This window comes from Macrobrachium rosenbergii, chromosome 13 (genome assembly GCF_040412425.1).
Source record: "Macrobrachium rosenbergii isolate ZJJX-2024 chromosome 13, ASM4041242v1, whole genome shotgun sequence".
Classification (NCBI taxonomy): Eukaryota; Metazoa; Arthropoda; class Malacostraca; order Decapoda; family Palaemonidae; genus Macrobrachium; species Macrobrachium rosenbergii.
In genome coordinates, this window is record NC_089753.1 from 34,576,329 (window position 1) to 34,591,412 (window position 15,084).

General features: G+C 46.8%; 1 protein-coding gene and 2 non-coding genes across 3 annotated transcripts in view; all 3 read left to right on the plus strand.

Annotated features, from left to right (window-relative positions):
* Nucleotides 1–15,084, plus strand: part of LOC136845152 (uncharacterized) — a 169,693-nt gene that overhangs the window by 95,066 nt on the left and 59,543 nt on the right. The gene's annotated exons all lie outside the window — the stretch shown is intronic.
* Nucleotides 11,113–11,185, plus strand: TRNAR-ACG (transfer RNA arginine (anticodon ACG)). The gene has a single exon. It is a non-coding gene; the product is annotated as a tRNA-Arg (tRNA).
* On the plus strand, nucleotides 12,272–12,344 carry TRNAR-ACG (transfer RNA arginine (anticodon ACG)). The gene has a single exon. It is a non-coding gene; the product is annotated as a tRNA-Arg (tRNA).

The following is a 15,084-nucleotide window of genomic DNA, read 5'->3' on the forward strand; positions in this document are numbered from 1 at the left end:
GACTAGTTGGAGGTGACTGGTGGTTGCTACCAGTTTTCAACTTGCTGACCCATCAGGTGTGAATGGGTGCTGGCATCTACTGGGGCGAGGACATGGTGGGTGTCTTGGCCCTGGGGGATGCTGGTGCCTGTTTGCAGATGGGTGGACTAGTTGGAGGTGACTGGTGGTTGCTACCAGTTTTCAACTTGCTGACCCATCAAATGTGGATGGGTGCTAGCATCTACTGGGGTGAGGACATGGTGGGTGTCTTGGCCTGGGGATGCTGGTGCCTGTTTGCAGATGGGTGGACTAGTTGGAGGTGACTGGTGGTTGCTACCAGTTTTCAACTTGCTGACCCATCAAGTGTGGATGGGTGCTAGCATCTACTGGGGTGAGGACATGGTGGGTGTCTTGGCCCTGGGGGATGCTGGTGCCTGTTGCAGATGGGTGGACTAGTTGGAGGTGACTGGTGGTTGCTACCAGTTTTCAACTTGCTGACCCATCAAGTGTGGATGGGTGCTAGCATCTACTGGGGTGAGGACATGCTGGGTGTCTTGGCCCTGGGGGATGCTGGTGCCTGTTTGCAGATGGGTGGACTAGTTGGAGGTGACTGGTGGTTGCTACCAGTTTTCAACTTGCTGACCCATCAGGTGTGGATGGGTGCTGGCATCTACTGGGGTGAGGACATGGTGGGTGTCTTGGCCCTGGGGGATGCTGGTGCCTGTTTGCAGATGGGTGGACTAGTTGGAGGTGACTGGTGGTTGCTACCAGTTTTCAACTTGCTGACCCATCAGGTGTGGATGGGTGCTGGCATCTACTGGGGTGAGGACATGGTGGTTGTCTTGGCCCTGGGGATGCTGGTGCCTGTTGCAGATGGGTGGACTAGTTGGAGGTGACTGGTGGTTGCTACCAGTTTTCAACTTGCTGACCCATCAAATGTGGATGGGTGCTAGCATCTACTGGGGTAAGGACATGGTGGGTGTCTTGGCCCTGGGGATGCTGGTGCCTGTTGCAGATGGGTGGACTAGTTGGAGGTGACTGGTGGTTGCTACCAGTTTTTCAACTTGCTGACCCATCAAGTGTGGATGGGTGCTAGCATCTACTGGGGTGAGGACATGGTGGGTGTCTTGGCCCTGGGGATGCTGGTGCCTGTTGCAGATGGGTGGACTAGTTGGAGGTGACTGGTGGTTGCTACCAGTTTTTCAACTTGCTGACCCATCAAGTGTGGATGGGTGCTAGCATCTACTGGGGTGAGGACATGGTGGTGTCTTGGCCTGGGGATGCTGGTGCCTGTTTGCATATGCTGGGTGGACTAGTTGGAGGTGACTAGTGGTTGCTACCAGTTTTCAACTTGCTGACCCATCAAGTGTGGATGGGTGCTAGCATCTACTGGGGTGAGGACATGGTGGTTGTCTTGGCCCTGGGGATGCTGGTGCCTGTTGCAGATGGGTGGACTAGTTGGAGGTGACTGGTGGTTGCTACCAGTTTTCAACTTGCTGACCCATCAAGTGTGGATGGGTGCTAGCATCTACTGGGGTGAGGACATGGTGGGTGTCTTGGCCCTGGGGGATGCTGGTGCCTGTTTGCAGATGGGTGGACTAGTTGGAGGTGACTGGTGGTTGCTACCAGTTTTCAACTTGCTGGCCCATCAAGTGTGGATGGGTGCTAGCATCTACTGGGGTGAGGACATGGTGGGTGTCTTCGCCTGGGGATGCTGGTTCCTGTTGCAGATGGGTGGACTAGTTGGAGGTGACTGGTGGTTGCTACCAGTTTTCAACTTGCTGACCCATCAAGTGTGGATGGGTGCTAGCATCTACTGGGGTGAGGACATGGTGGGTGTCTTGGCCTTGGGGGATGCTGGTGCCTGTTTGCAGATGGGTGGACTAGTTGGAGGTAACTGGTGGTTGCTACCAGTTTTCAACTTGCTGACCCATCAAGTGTGAGGATGGGTGCTGGCATCTACTGGGGTGAGGACATGGTGGGTGTCTTGGCCCTGGGGGATGCTGGTGCCTGTTTGCAGATGGGTGGACTAGTTGGAGGTGACTGGTGGTTGCTACCAGTTTTCAACTTGCTGACCCATCAAGTGTGGATGGGTGCTGGCATCTACTGGGGTGAGGACATGGTGGTTGTCTTGGCCCTGGGGGATGCTGGTGCCTGTTTGCAGATGGGTGGACTAGTTGGAGGTGACTGGTGGTTGCTACCAGTTTTCAACTTGCTGACCCATCAGGTGTGGATGGGTGCTGGCATCTACTGGGGTGAGGACATGGTGCTTGTCTTGGCCCTGGGGGATGCTGGTGCCTGTTTGCAGATGGGTGGACTAGTTGGAGGTGACTGGTGGTTGCTACCAGTTTTCAACTTGCTGACCCATCAAGTGTGGATGGGTGCTAGCATCTACTGGGGTGAGGACATGGTGGGTGTCTTGGCCCTGGGGATGCTGGTGCCTGTTTTTTGGTTAGGAGGTGACTGGTGGTTGCTGCCAGTTTTCATTGGGCTTCAAACAGGCACCAGCATCCCCATGTTTACCATTGACTTTTCACCATTTTTGTGCCATATTTCCAGGCAGAGTTGGAAAGTATTCTTGGTGACAATTCCGATGCCCATGTTTCAAACTGAGCTTTTTCGAACATTTATTGGGGAGGTTTTGAGTATATTTATTGAAAAGTGGTTTAATGTGATCAATAGTTATACTTATCACTATTATCTTTGGCTACGCCATCCAAGGACCTTTATTATGATTTAGTTTAGTTCTGGACTTTAGTCTACTGGTCTTACGTTTGCCAGTGTCTGTTTGGTTCCATCCCCTGGGAGAGATAAATTATTGGCCACCATGACATCTGCTTCACACCCCCAGAAGTTTTGGGGACCCATTAGCTGGTGGGTGATTGGCAATGCTGGAAAGGAAATCATTGTGACTTTAGTTGTTTTGATAATGGGAAGGGAGGATATTTCTAGTTTGCATTAAATTGTTTTATCCGCCAGCGCAGCTGGACTTTAGTAATGGTTTATCCAGGAAATGATTGTTTGGTTGACCGCCAAGATAATTCAAAACAATCTGGAAAGTGATCAGGAGTATGGGGTGTCTGGAGTTTCCGAGGGATGCAGTTTCTCAATACATGCCAGTCCCCATCATTGAAATATTATTGAGTTGCTGCTGGGTTAGGTGCTGAGTTTTTGAAAGGACGTTATCCCAGTTGCTTTCATTCAGGCAATTAAATTCTTATGGAAATGCAATGAGACTCTCAAATAATTGTTTGCTTGGACCCATCCATGGCAAGATGGGGACTAGCATCCCCTGGGGTCAGGACAATGGGTTCTTGTCCCATCAACCAAGTCTCCTACTGGATAGCTAGGCATCTATTGAGGAGCACTATTTGTGCTTGTCCAGTTTGAGATAAAATTTGGCTGATTATATGATGGGGACCCCCAGATAATTTGAACTTATGCAATTTGCAATTGCAGGTGATGGAATGTTTGTAATATTTGTTCATAAGTTGAATTAGTTCACCATCAGCACGTTGGATGGGTGCCAGCATCCCCAGGTCCAGACACCCACCATGTCTCACCCAAGGGATGCCAGCCCCATCCACACCTGGGTCGGCAGGTTGAAACTGGTTGCAACCACCAGTCATCTCCAACTAGTCCACCCATCTGCAAACAGGCACCAGCATCCCCTAGACAGTGATGTCACCCACCATGTCCTCACCCCAGTTAGATGCCTTGCACCCATCCACATTTGATGGTTGGAGGTGACTGGTGGTTGCTACCAGTTTTCAACTTGCTGACCCATCAAGTGTGGATGGGTGCTGGCATCTACTGGGGTGAGGACATGGTGGGTGTCTTGGCCCTGGGGGATACTGGTGCCTGTTTGCAGATGGGTGGACTAGTTGGAGGTGACTGGTGGTTGCTACCAGTTTTCAACTTGCTGACCCATCAAGTGTGGATGGGTGCTGGCATCTACTGGTGTGAGGACATGGTGGGTGTCTTGGCCCTGGGGGATGCTGGTGCCTGTTTGCAGATGGGTGGACTAGTTGGAGGTGACTGGTGGTTGCTACCAGTTTTCAACTTGCTGGCCCATCAGTGTGTGGATGGGTGCTAGCATCTACTGGGGTGAGGACATGGTGGGTGTCTTCTGCCTGGGGATGCTGGTGCCTGTTGCAGGTGGGTGGACTATTTGGAGGTGACTGGTGGTTGCTACCAGTTTTCAACTTGCTGACCCATCAAGTGTGGATGGGTGCTGGCATCTACTGGGGTGAGGACATGGTGGGTGTCTTGGCCCTGGGGGATGCTGGTGCCTGTTTGCAGATGGGTGGACTAGTTGGAGGTGACTGGTGGTTGCTACCAGTTTTCAACTTGCTGACCCATCAAGTGTGGATGGGTGCTGGCATCTACTGGGGTGAGGACATGGTGGGTGTCTTGGCCCTGGGGGATGCTGGTGCCTGTTTGCAGATGGGTGGACTAGTTGGAGGTGACTGGTGGTTGCTACCAGTTTTCAACTTGCTGACCCATCAAGTGTGGATGGGTGCTAGCATCTACTGGGGTGAGGACATGGTGGGTGTCTTGGCCTGGGGATGCTGGTGCCTGTTTGCAGGTGGGTGGACTAGTTGGAGGTGACTGGTGGTTGCTACCAGTTTTCAACTTGCTGGCCCATCAAGTGTGGATGGGTGCTAGCATCTACTGGGGTGAGGACATGGTGGGTGTCTTCTGCCCTGGGGGATGCTGGTGCCTGTTTGCAGGTGGGTGGACTAGTTGGAGGTGACTGGTGGTTGCTACCAGTTTTCAACTTGCTGACCCATCAAGTGTGGATGGGTGCTGGCATCTACTGGGGTGAGGACATGGTGGGTGTCTTGGCCCTGGGGGATGCTGGTGCCTGTTTGCAGATGGGTGGACTAGTTGGAGGTGACTGGTGGTTGCTACCAATTTTCAACTTGCTGACCCATCAGGTGTGGATGGGTGCTGGCATCTACTGGGGTGAGGACATGGTGGGTGTCTTGGCCTGGGGATGCTGGTGCCTGTTTGCAGATGGGTGGACTAGTTGGAGGTGACTGGGAGTTGCTACCACTTTTCAGCTTGCTGACCCATCAAGTGTGGATGGGTGCTAGCATCTACTGGGGTGAGGACATGGTGGGTGTCTTGGCCCTGGGGGATGCTGGTGCCTGTTTGCAGATGGGTGGACTAGTTGGAGGTGACTGGGAGTTGCTACCAGTTTTCAGCTTGCTAACCCAACAGGTGTGGATGGGTGCTGGCATCTACTGGGGTGAGGACATGGTGGGTGTCTTGGCCCTGGGGGATGCTGGTGCCTGTTTGCATATGGGTGGACTAGTTGGAGATGACTGGTGGTTGCTACCAGTTTTCAACTTGCTGACCCATCAGGTGTGGATGGGTGCTGGCATCTACTGGGGTGAGGACATGGTGGGTGTCTTGGCCCTGGGGGATGCTGGTGCCCGTTTGCAGATGGGTGGACTAGTTGGAGGTGACTGGTGGTTGCTACCAGTTTGCAACTTGCTGACCCATCAGGTGTGGATGGGTGCTGGCATCTACTGGGGTGAGGACACGGTGGGTGTATTGTCCCTGGGGGATGCTGGTGCCTGTTTGCAGATGAGTGGACTAGTTGGAGGTGACTGGTGGTTGCTACCAGTTTGCAACTTGCTGACCCATCAAGTGTGGATGGGTGCTGGCATCTACTGGGGTGAGGACATGGTGGTTGTCTTGGCCTGGGGATGCTGGTGCCTGTTTACAGATGGGTGGACTAGTTGGAGGTGACTGGTGGTTGCTACCAGTTTGCAACTTGCTGACCCATCAGGTGTGGATGGGTGCTGGCATCTACTGGGGTGAGGACATGGTGGTTGTCTTGGCCCTGGGGGATGCTGGTGCCTGTTTGCAGATGGGTGGACTAGTTGGAGGTGACTGGTGGTTGCTACCAGTTTGCAACTTGCTGACCCATCAGGTGTGGATGGGTGCTGGCATCTACTGGGGTGAGGACATGGTGGTTGTCTTGGCCCTGGGGATGCTGGTGCCTGTTTGCAGATGGGTGGACTAGTTGGAGGTGACTGGTGGTTGCTACCAGTTTGCAACTTGCTGACCCATCAAGTGTGGATGGGTGCTGGCATCTACAGGGGTGAGGACATGGTGGGTGTCTTGGCCTGGGGATGCTGGTGCCTGTTTGCAGATGGGTGGACTAGTTGGAGGTGACTGGTGGTTGCTACCAGTTTTCAACTTGCTGACCCATCAAGTGTGGATGGGTGCTGGCATCTACTGGGGTGAGGACATGGTGCGTGTCTTAGCCCTGGGGAATGCTGGTACTTGTCTGCAGATGGGTGGACTAGTTGGAGATGACTGGGGGTTACTACCAGTTTGCAACTTGCTGACCCATCAGGTGTGGATGTGTGCTGGCATCTACTGGGGTGAGGACATGGTGGGTGTCTTGGCCCTGGGGATGCTGGTGCCTGTTTGCAGATGGGTGTACTAGCTGGAGATGACTGGGGTTGCTTCCATTTTGCAACTTGCTGACCCATCAGGTGTGGATGGGTGCTGGCATCTACTGGGGTGAGGACATGGTGGGTGTCTTGGCCCTGGGGATGCTGGTGCCTGTTTGCAGATGGGTGGACTAGTTGGAGATGACTGGGAGTTGCTTCCAGTTTGCAAGTTGCTGACCCATCAAGTGTGGATGAGTGCTGGCATCTACTGGGGTGAGAACATGGTGGGTGTCTTGGCCCAAGGGGATGCTAGTGCCTCTTTGCAGATGGGTGGACTAGTTGGAGGTGACTGGTGGTTGCTACCAGTTTGCAACTTGCTGACCCATCAAGTGTGGATGGGTTCTGGCATCTACTGGGGTCAGGTCATGGTGGGTGTCTTGGCCCTGGGGGATGCTGGTGCCTGTTTGCAGATGGGTTGACTAGTTGGAGATGACTGGGGGTTGCTTCCAGTTTGCAACTTGCTAACCCAACAGGTGTGGATGGGTGCTGGCATCTACTGGGGTGAGGACATGGTGGGTGTCTTGGCCCTGGGGGATGCATGGTGCCTGTTTGCAGATGGGTGGACTAGTTGGAGGTGACTGGGGGTTGCTACCAGTTTGCAACTTGCTGATCCATCAGGTGGCCAAGACACCCACCATGCCCTCACCCCAGTAGATGCCAGCACCCATCCACACCTGATGGGTTAGCAAGTTGCAAACTTGCAACCCCAGTCAAGACACCCACCATGTCCTCACCCCAGTAAATGCCAGCACCCATCCACACCTGATGGGTCAGCAAGTTGCAAACTGGTAGCAACCCCTGGGGAGATGACTTGGGGTTGCTTCCAGTTTGCAACTTGCTAACCCATCAGGTGTGGATGGGTGCTGGCATCTACTGGGGTGAGGACATGGTGGGTGTCTTGGCCCTGGGGGATGCTGGTGCCTGTTTGCAGATGTGTGGACTAGTTGGAGATGACTGGGGGTTGCTTCCAGTTTGCAACTTGCTGACCCATCAGGTGTGGATGGGTGCTGACATCTACTGGGGTGAGGACATGGTGGGTGTCTTGGCCCTGGGGGATACTGGTGCCTGTTTGCAGATGGGTGGACTAGTTGTAGATGACTCTGGGTTGCTTCCAGTTTGCAACTCGCTAACCCATCAGGTGTAGATGGGTGCTGGCATCTACTGGGGTGAGGACATGTTGGGTGTCTTGGCCCTGGGAGATGCCTGGTGCCTGTTTGCAGATGGGTGGACTAGTTGGAGGTGACTGGTGGTTGCTTCCAATTTGCCACTTGCTGACCCATCAGCTGCGGGTGGGTGCTGGCATCTGCTGGTGTCATGACATGTTTGGTGCCTTGGCCATGGGGGATGCTGGTGCCTATTTGCAGCTGGGTGGACAGCTTGGAGATGACTTGGGGTTGCTACCAGTTTGCCATTTGCTGACCCATCAGCTGCAGGTGGGTGCTGGCATCTGCTGGGGTCATTACATGGTGGGTGCCTTGGCCATGGGGGATGATGGTGCCTGTTTTCAGATGTGTGGACTAGTTGGAGGTGACTAGGGGTTGCTTCCAGTTTGCCACTTGCTAACCCATCAGGTGTGGATGGGTACTGGCACCTACTGGGGTCAGGACATGGTGGGTGCCATGGCTCTGGGGGATGCTGGTGCCTGTTTGCAGCTGGGTGGACAGCTTGGAGGTGACTGGGGGTTGCTTCCACTTTGCCACTTGCTGACCCATCAGCTAAGGGTGGGTGCTGGCATCTGCAGGGGTCAGGACATGGTGGGTGATCAATTTGTCGTTTTCTTTCACTTGCATACCTATTTCTCCTTGGAAAAATTATTATGAAAGGTATTGAATTTCTATTTCTCAGGAGTATCTGTGAACCTTGGAATAGGGTTGCATGACCCTCGCTTATCTTCATCCACAACTGACTGACTACTGGGTAAATAATGCAATGCTTGGGTATAATGAATCTTAACAGGCCTTACCCACGGCAATAACCTGTGCCAACTGGGAGGTCATGTCAGATGTAAGTATCATAAGCTTCAAAAATATGAATCATAATAAGGTCGACTTGTGAGGTGGGGAGCGTTTGAAAAAATCGGTTTTTATTAATAACCTGTTTTATTTATGTATTTTTTTTTTTTGCATGAATCTGTTTGGAATTTTGGGCATTGGTTAGTTTATGTATAACAAAAAGGTCAGTATTCATATTTTCCTTCTCCCCCCATTCGCTGGTACCCTGCCCCCCCTCCAATTTAAAAAAAAAAAAAAAAACTCAGCCATAACTATTGCAACCTAAGAGCTGAAATTTACGTGGGAGACAGGTATTATAGATTAGAATAAAGTAAAAGAGCATTTTTTCCATTTTTTTTTTTTAAATATTTTTCGATTTTTTGAAAAATCTTGGATCGATTTCCTGGAAAAATAAATCACAAAAATATTTTTGGGACAAAATAAAAAAAAAAACTCTCTACAGTTTTGTAGACAATTTATTTAGCTTTCATTTGCTTTTTGTTTCTCTGAGATATGTGAATTCGTTACGTCTGAGTTTCCATCTGAAGGTCGATAACTTTAGTTTTGAGCTATCGGCCTCCAAAGTTTTATGATGACATTTTTTGCTTGTCTGTCCATTTATGTATGTTGAGTTATATTTCATATGTTTAGGCTCCTGGCTCTCCTCTTTCCTCTCTCTTGGAAAGAGTATTATCCCACAATGTAGGCGTTGTCAGAGTTGCCCACACTCCTCTCTGTGGCCAGGTTAAATTTTCTCGGTCTTGGCATGGTTTCTGCTGAACAGAGAAGTATTGCAAAGCCAAGAGAAATACAAAAAAATTACTTGCAAAGTAATATAAGTGCCCTGAATGAAAAGTGTGTCAAAACACGGGCGAGGTTGGGCAGCATGACGTCTTGCTTCGTCGAGAGCTGAGCTTCCACTGGTGACGGTGACTGATCAGTCACCCGAGTGGGTACACTCCTTCACCCAACAGAGCCTCTACAAGGTTGGGCAGCATGACGTCTTGCTTCGTCGAGAGCTGAGCTTCCACTGGTGACGGTGACTGATCAGTCACCCAAGTGGGTACACTCCTTCACCCAACAGAGCCTCTACAAGGTTGGGCAGCATGACGTCTTGCTTCGTCGAGAGCTGAGCTTCCACTGGTGACGGTGACTGATCAGTCACCCAAGTGGGTACACTCCTTCACCCAACAGAGCCTCTACACACTTCCGTAGGATATAGTTGCCATATACCGCCTTTAGATATCCTTCTTTGATAGCTAAACTGAAATTACTACCGATATACTGAAGTTATCATTACATTATACGAAAAATGTAATTTTCTCAGTGATAGTAGGGTTACGGTTTTGGCTTGTAACTCCAAAACTATTGCGAATTTTTTAACAATATTTTCTGAGAATATAGTCAAGAGGTGTAACATATCAGGAAAAATTTGGATTCTTCGATTTTTTCGTCAAACGCTCCCCTTAACTGACGAGAGACGTGAACTCAACCAAGACTGTTTGATATGAATTGACCAAATCATTCTATATCTTCCAGTGACGTTCGATGCTGGAATGCTTCTGTATCCTTTGAAATTATATACTGAAGAAATATCTACTACTTTTTCTCGGGGATCATTACTTTTATGATATTTACAGTCTTTTGTTTATGTTTTTTCAGTAATCCCTTTGCAAGTCACTATCTAGGAAAGATACGGGAAAATCGCTAAGCAGTCATACACATAACAAGTACGAACTTATCTTCAAGATGACTTGTGGGAAAAACTTAAACAAATAACAAAAAGAACAGCCATTTTAGACAAATGGGGAAGGGGGGAAAGAGCGAGAAACAGAAAAGCGATTAAGATGATGGAGGCAACAAGATGAGAATTCTGGGCAAATGACTGGTTCTAAAGCTCATAAAACAAATGTTTACATTCTTGTTTATGTTTGAAATAGCTTATTTTATCATTGGCTAATTGTGCAGCGAATTAAGTCACACTTAGAAGTACACAATTCGCCCAAAACTTTCCATGTTGTTCAGACACTGACAGAACTTTCAACCTTAATAAATTTGTTTTCACAAGCCTTGTGGCGCAACGGATAAAGTGTCTGACTACGGATCAGAAGATTCCAGGTTCGAATCCTGGCAAGGTCGATTTGTCAGCTTTTGACAAGAACTAAGACTATTATACATCTTAGCCAAAATGCCTAATATTTCTGCATGCATGAAACTTCCCGAGTACACAAAACAGACAATACAAAGGTGAGTTAGAACTGATATAAAAAAAAAGACATTCATGAACAAAGGTAAAACATACTGGAGCATATCCTGCATGTGACCTACAGGAATGCGTGAGATAAATGAAGCAATGTGCATTTGTTTTGTGTGTGTGTGAGAGAGAGAGAGTGTTTAACAATAAACATACTAAAGTTATTTTCTTTAAAAGAAACCTTTAATTTAAAAACTTGACATCACTGCCGCTGTTTTTGAGAAATATTCAGGAAATTATAATGCATATCGCCTCAATATCAACAATAACTCCGAACAAATTTCAGACAACTCGTGTTATTTTTGCTAGTTCTGCTAAGACTTCGATCTTTCAGAGGATGAAGTTCCAAGAAATCTTTCCACATGGTTCACACATTCAAGGAATTCTCAACCTTAAGATTTTAATAGTTTTCACAGGCCTTGTGGCGCAACGGATAACGCGTCTGACTACGGATCAGAAGATTCCAGGTTCGAATCCTGGCAAGGTCGACTTCTCAGATTTTGACTAATAAGAGACTATGCAGCTAATTTCAGCTATTACTTATGAAAACATACATGAATAAATTAACACATTTCAGAGGCAATAATATGAGTGTACTGTGATATGTCTTGGAGAAAATGGTCAAAACTTTTTTAATGTTATTCTAGGAAAACAAAATATGAAGCCTTTGGTCATTGTTATGAAGATATATAAATTTATAACTTAACCACCATTAAGTTCTTTCATGACTTAGCTAAAAGTTGTAGGTTAATGATATCTTTTGATTTTACAACATATATTATTCAGTTACAGTTCACTTGAGGTTATATTCTCAAAATGATTCCTTGACTTTGCCAGGATTCGAACCTGGAATCTTTTGATCCGTAGTCAGACGCATTATCCGTTGCGCCACAAGGCCTGTGAAAATATGTCGAGCCACAACACAAGCAGAAATCAATTTTTAAAATCATATTTGACTAAACTCACAATAAATTTTTTAATATGAATCTTGAAGGAGAAAATATGCTGAGTAGTGATCAAGAAGGAACGAAAACAACAGGAACGATTAAAAGTTTTGACTAAGTTAATACTTTCGAAGCAAAATTTACTGAAAAGCAATGACAAACATAATGAAAGGGAAGTAACTATTTTCAACTTTCAAAACTTGAAAGATTTTATAAAGACACATATGACTAATTGCACAAATTAAATCGTGATTTTATTTGTGACTGCTTAACAACATCATTCCAAAGGAAAAAAAAGGAGAGCAGGATGATGGGTGCAGAGAGAGAGAGAGAGAGAGAGAGAAACAGGAACTCCAAAGATTACGAGAAAATTATGGGAGTCGAAAAAATTGCTTTACTTTTAAAATTACTTTTCATCCAAACAATAAAACCATGAACTTCATTTTTTTTTTGCCTACTTAAACTATAAAAGCTTTGTGGAACTTACAAAGAGTATCCACTCCTTTATCATGTACCCTTCTACTGTTGCATCAGTGAATTAAGACAGCGAAGGTTCCAAAATTCTATTCAGTTCTCATCCACTGATTTAGAAAAATGTCTGGTGGCACTGTGACAACCACGGTTTTTACAGGCCTTGTGGCGCAACGGATAACGCGTCTGACTACGGATCAGAAGATTCCAGGTTCGAATCCTGGCAAGGTCGATTTCTCAGCTTTTGACTAATGAGAGATTATGTGCCAAGGTAGAATTGCTCTTCAAAAAAATGTCCATATACATAGGTAACACATACAAAGGCATACTCTGCAAGTAACCTGAAGGAATGAGCAAAGCTGCAGAAAGAAGCACAAAGCACTCCTTTTGAATTAATGAGAGAGAGAGAGAGAACTAGTACCAATGATGTCATCAAGCACACGGCATCCACCGTCACTTCACCACACGTTTTCTTGGAGAGAATATTTTGACGTGACATGACGTGACGGTGCTTATGCAAGTTTCTTAACACTAAATCTGTGAGGCTGGGAGGTTTGGCACGAACTGGACGGGATTGTGATGGATTGTGTGAATACAAGGCATGGCAGATGGGACGGTGACGTGTCGGTGACGAGATGGTATGATGTGAATCTGCCTTATTTTGACGTGACGTAATGTGACGTGACGTGACGTGACGCGGCTGATGGGACGGTGACGTGGCGTGACAATGGGACTTAAGCTCAAAGAGGTATGCACAGGACGTTTACGGAGGCTTGACACGAAGAGATAAGGGTGAATAAATTGAGACAAGAACTAAAGGCACAAGGTTATTACATATAATTTTCAGCAGAAAAGCCTGATTTTATTTGATTTATCAATGTCTGGTCTGATGACCTGGCACTTAATGGATAGTGCAAGGCCAAGAGAAAAAGAAGATCTGAGTCACTCCAACCCCCCCAAAATCCCCCATGTAAGCGGAGCCTTGTCTACCTACTTATTGCATCAGCAGGTGAATTGCCGTGATGAGCTGGTACCTCTAAGATACGTCATCGCCTGCGTAGTTACCCCAGGTGGGAGGCGACTCTGCTAATTGGGTAGACCTTGTCTCTCTTGGCCTGGGCTAGTGTATTCATTGCCACTGTGGTCAAGAATTTAGATGTGGATTATGTAACTGTTTCTTGTTACAATAAGAAACGAACATCATTGATGGTAAAAATAAAACATGTCAGCAACACCGCCAATCCAATAAATGTGCTTGAAATTCTAATAATCATAAAAAATCAGCAATAAATGTGCTTGAAATTCTAATAATCTTAAAAAATCAGACATGTTCAATAAACGTACAAAAATGTCGGTGAAATCATTCGGACGGTGACAGTGAACTACTTACAGTAGAATGTAAAATCGAAAATTACGCGGTCTCTTCCTAGACCCCAGCTGCATAGCCTTCAGCCTTTTACTTTTCCTTCTTCCCCCTTGCTTTATCCCACCTAGATGTCCACCTCCTTCAACATTACACCCTTGTGCAGCTTCAATTAATCTAGAAATGTGATGCAGTAGCCTTGTTAAACTACTCAATAAAACAATAATAACCTGAGGTAGTCCACTGAGCCCGCATTTGCAAAGTTCGTGGTTCGATTCCGACCTCCTGCAGAGCAGTCGATTCAGGTGAGAAAGGTACCAATGTCAGCTGGGAGTCCAGAGTAGGGCAAGGGTCTGACAACCTCATCCCTAGACACTCACTGAGAACCGGAAGGCTCTAGGCTTCTGGCGTCATCTGCTCTTAAGAGCAAACAGGTGAAGAATGCGCCGAAGTTTCTTCGGTGCAATCGAGTTTTCTGTACAGCGTATAATCAAAGCCACCGATGATAGATCTGTCTTTCGGCGGTCCCGGTATAATGCTGTAAGAGCCGCGGCCCATGAAACTTTATGATAATTCTAAGGTAATCGTCAGTTATTCGAACATTGCACACACAAAAATTATATTATACATACATATATATATATATATATATATATATATATATATATATATATATATATATATATATATATATATATATATATATATATATATATTACTAAAAGGACCTCATTCAAACTGGATGGTATCTACATACCATCCAGTTGGAATGAGGTCCTTTAGTAATTCTACTAATGCACAGAACAATTGTGTATGTGATAAAGTTAATATATATATATATATATATATATATATATATATATATATATATATATATATATATATATATATATATATATATATATATATTGTGTGTGTGTGTGATGTTCGAATAAGAAAATTTGTCTGAAACTGAGTTCATTCATACATATTTTTGAACTTTCGGAATACTGTAGACAGACATACAAGAGAGAGAGAAAGAGAGAGAGGGAGAGCGAGAAAGAGAGGAGGCTCTTCACCTCCCTACATCCACTGCTAATTAAGAACCGGCAAATTGGTAGTAGGATTGCAATCAGCGCCATAACAGCATTCAAAGCCAGACAGGAGGAAGCCCACCAGGGTATATAAGTGACTTATTTTAGTTTAGAATCTATTAGATTATTCATTTGCTTTTTTTTAATCCTTCTCCCTTTTTCATTTATGTTTCACAAATGGTATCCATCTCTTTATTCTCAATTCTTCGTTAAGTCTATCTGTTTCGTTCTCTCTTCATCCATTCTCTCTCTCTCTCTCTCTCTCTCTCTCTCTCTCTCTCTCTCTCTCTCTCTCTCTCTCGCCCTTCTCCTGGCCTCTATCTTACTTTCTGCATCTATCTCTGCTGACTGTTTCCCTCCATTAACTGCCAAGCTTTGGTAATCTCTTCCTGCCCCCCTTTTCCCGGACCCTTCTAACCTTTCGCTCTCCGAGGGGCATCAAGCCACGCCTTACGCCCTTCCCCGTTTATTCTCTCGCTTCTTCGGGGTTGGGTTCTATAGAGATGGGCTTTGGGTTCCCTGTCCCGTCAGTTAAC